We start from the raw sequence: 3884 nt of genomic DNA, 5'->3' as shown, positions 1-3884 counted from the left end.
TATTAACATTACCCAATATTAGTTGATTATCAATAATAGTTTATTAAAACCTCATGAATTTTGGAATTCTTATTGAATCACTGATATAATAAATATTCTTAGTCCTATTTATGAATGCTTTTTCCTTTTAGGCTCTGTTTTCCTGATTAATCTTGCCAAGATCATTTCAAGGAATAAATATTTACATTACCCCTAATGAATGAATATTTTCATTCTTCTAATTCATTACCCTATGCTTCACTCAGGCTAAATTTTCTGTTTTAGTAGTTTTCGGTTAATTCATTTTTTTTTAAATCATGAAATAATTTAAGGCTGCGATTTGCTTCTATGTGCAAATTTGGAGCATAGTCATAAATTGGCTTTGTAATGAATTAATTGCTAAGAAAAATTTTAAGAGTTTGTGAATATAATTGTCATTTTCCTTCTGATGAAATTTATTTAGAGTTGCACAATGTTAAATTAATTGCATTTATATATGTATGTTTAAATTTAATTTATTTTTGGCCGAATATCTCTTGAATGTTTAATATTGTGGAAATTTATGGAAATGTTGACTACATTTGAGAGGATATTTTACTCTACAGCATTTTATAAATAAAATGCTTTAAAGACCTTTTAAAAAGAATATGTTTTTGATTTATAAATGATTGAGTGGCATTTTAAAACTCTCAGTACTATTTATTATTTTTCTCATTTTCCCCCTTGGATTTATAACCACTTTTTCATGTATTGTTTTTATACATTTGATGTAGGTCACAAAGATCCTTGCCTAATAACTCCTTAATATTAATTAAAAAATAGGATAACATAATAAGTTCTTTAGCCTTCATATATATATATATATATAAAATCATTTTATTAGGGGCTCTTATAGCTCTTATCACAATCTAAAAATCCATCCATTGTGTCAAGCAAATTTGTGCATATGTTGCCATCATCATTTTCAAAACATTTTCTTTCTACTTGAGCACTTGGTATCAGCTCACTCCCACCCCCTTTTCCTCTCATGATTGCATGATAATTTTTAAATTATTTTTTTCTTGTCTTACACCGACCCGCTGTCTTCCTTCACCTACTTTTCTGTTGTCCATCCCACTGGGAGGGGGTTATATATTGATCATTGTGATAGATAACCCCGTTCTCCCCCCACCTTCCTATTCCCCTCCTGGTATTGCTACTCTCATTATTGTTTCAGAGGGGTTTATCTGTCCTGGATTCCCTATGTTGTGAGCTCTTATCTGTACCAGTGTGCATGCTCTGATCTAGCCAGATTTGTAAATTAGAATTGGGGTCATGATAGTGGGGGAAGGAAGCATTAAAGAACTAAAGGATAGGGCTTCCGGGAAGATGGTGGGCCTCTTCTGGGAAGAGGGCCTCCACAGAAATCAGCCCAGGAGAGTTGCTAAGAGGGAAATTCAACACTGCTGAATTGCAGGAGGATCATCATAAAGATAAGTAGGCACATATCCACAAGGTTTTGATGGGCTGGGGAGCTTGCCATTGCCTCAGGGCAGGGATTAAACACTTGCAGCTCCACAGGCTGGGATTGGGACTCAGCTGCAATATTACTTTTGTTTCCCTCTCTTCTTGTTATCCCCCCACAGTCTACGTGGGCTTAGCTTATTTTTTCTTTCTCCTCTTTGTCTCTTTGCTGTTCTCTCACACTCCGCTGCTGACCTCCAGAACACTCCCCTTAGCCTAGGGCATTTACGCCTGCCCCACGCCCAGTTAGGTGAGCTCTACCCTGTGTAGCTAGCCCAAGGCTGGGGAAAGCCCTGCTGACCTCCACCAGGGGATAATCCGCCCAACTTCTTACTGTGGAATTCTTGCGTCTCATGTGATTGCTGGAACTCCCTTCCACTTCCTTAGTGCCTCACACAGCCTAACGCAGCTTGGCCAAAACTCGCCAATGTTCCAAGCTGCTGCAGGAACCTCTGCCAACCTCCGCAGTGATTTACCTGGCCAACGCAATTCCGCCCACCATTTGCGGTGTTCTATACCAAAGCAGGCAACCCACCAGTCTTCTGGGGCACTCCCCCTGAGAGGGAAGTCACAGGGGGATAAAGTGGTAGGCTAGTTCCATAGTGAAATGGTTATAGGGAGATCGAAGAAGGATTCCTACAAGTCTCCCAGAGAGAGCCAGTGCACTTATACTCCCTGAAAAATGTCACCTGGCTCCTCTGAAACAACACAAGGCAAACAGCCATCAGCCCCAATGATCTGAACAAAAAAACCAGGAGAAACAAAAGGCAATGACAGAAGATGTCCTGAACATAACGACATGCATATTAGAAGCAGACATTGAGCTGCCACAGAAAGAAATTTTAAGAATGCTGCTTGGAGTCATATAGGATATGAGGGAAACAATACAGAAAAAGGATGAAATGATAGAGGAGATAAAGTCCATACAACAAAGGGAAATACAAGAGCTTAGGGAGGAGTTAACAAAAACCAGTAGCAGACACACAGACCGTGAGAATCGACTGGAGGAAGCAGAGAACCACACCAATGACTTGGAGGACAGCCAAGCAGACTTTAACAAATGTGAACAAAAATCTAACAAGATCATCAGAGGAGCTGAAGAAAACCTAAGAGCTATGCCTTGATGCTATGAAGCGGAACAACATTAGAATTATTGGCTTACCGGAGGAAGACACAACAGAGAAGTCATCTGCAACAAGAGTGAGAGAATTCTTGGAGGAAAACTTCCCCAGTATAATGAATGAAAACCAGGCAAACATTCAGGAAGCTGAAAGAACACCAGTTAGACTGAATCCCAAGAAGTCAACAAGGCACATAATAGTGAAACTATCCAACTTTGAGGAAAAGGAGAAAATCATGAGTGCAGCTAGGGAAAAACAATCACATATGAAGGTTCCCAAATAAGAATATGCTCAGACCTATCAGCAGAAACTATGGAGAGGAGAGAGTGGAGTAACATATTCCAAAAATTGAATGAAAACATTGCAACCCCAAGAATACTCTACCCAGCCAAATTATAGATCAAGATAGATGGATAAGTAAGACTCTTCCCAGACAATGAAAACTCAAAGAATACATAAGAAGAAACCCAGCCCAAAAAAAAAAAAAAAAAAAAAAAAAAGAAACCCAGCCCTACAAAAGATCCTTGATAACCCAGTATGGCCAGAATCATCAAGCATAAATAAGAGACCGCCATATAAAACAACCTCACCCAGAAGGCAACAAAGAGAAAACAGACCCCAAGATAGCATTGGCTTCAGGATGGAAAGAAGTCAAGAATGATGCACACACACACACACACACACACACACACACACACACACACACACACACACACACACACACACACACACACACACACACACACAACACACTAATGAGAAAGGAAGGTAGGAAACCACCCAACACAAAAGGTATAAGATGACATCACAGAGTCCATATATGGAGATAATAACCCTGAAAATCAATGGGCTGAACTCAGGCATTAAAAGACTGAGGCTAAAAAAAAAAAGACTGAGGCTAGCAGACTGGCTTAGAAAACACAGTCCATCAATCTGCTGTCTACAGGAGACATATCTTAAGGCTACAGACAAAAAATAGGCTGAGAACCAAAGGCTGGAGAAAGGCATACCATGAAAACACCAATTCAGAAAAAAGTAGGGTTTGTAATCCTAATCTCGGATAAAATTGACCTCAAAGTGCAAATTATAAAAAGAGGTAAGGTGCGACACTATACAATGCTCAAGGGAGTGTTAGACAAAGAACCACTAAGCATTGTAAACATATATTCCCTGAATGAGAGATCCACTGAACACATCAACCAAACACTCCAAAAGATGAAAAAGGTAATCACAGCCTCAACAATTATAGTGGGTGACTTCAGTACACTGCTCTCTGAGAAA

Source organism: Echinops telfairi, unplaced genomic scaffold (genome assembly GCF_000313985.2).
Source record: "Echinops telfairi isolate 266 unplaced genomic scaffold, ASM31398v2 ScPeMD7_3533;HRSCAF=4204_0, whole genome shotgun sequence".
In the NCBI taxonomy this organism is placed as follows: Eukaryota; Metazoa; Chordata; class Mammalia; order Afrosoricida; family Tenrecidae; genus Echinops; species Echinops telfairi.
This window is presented reverse-complemented; position numbering follows the sequence as displayed.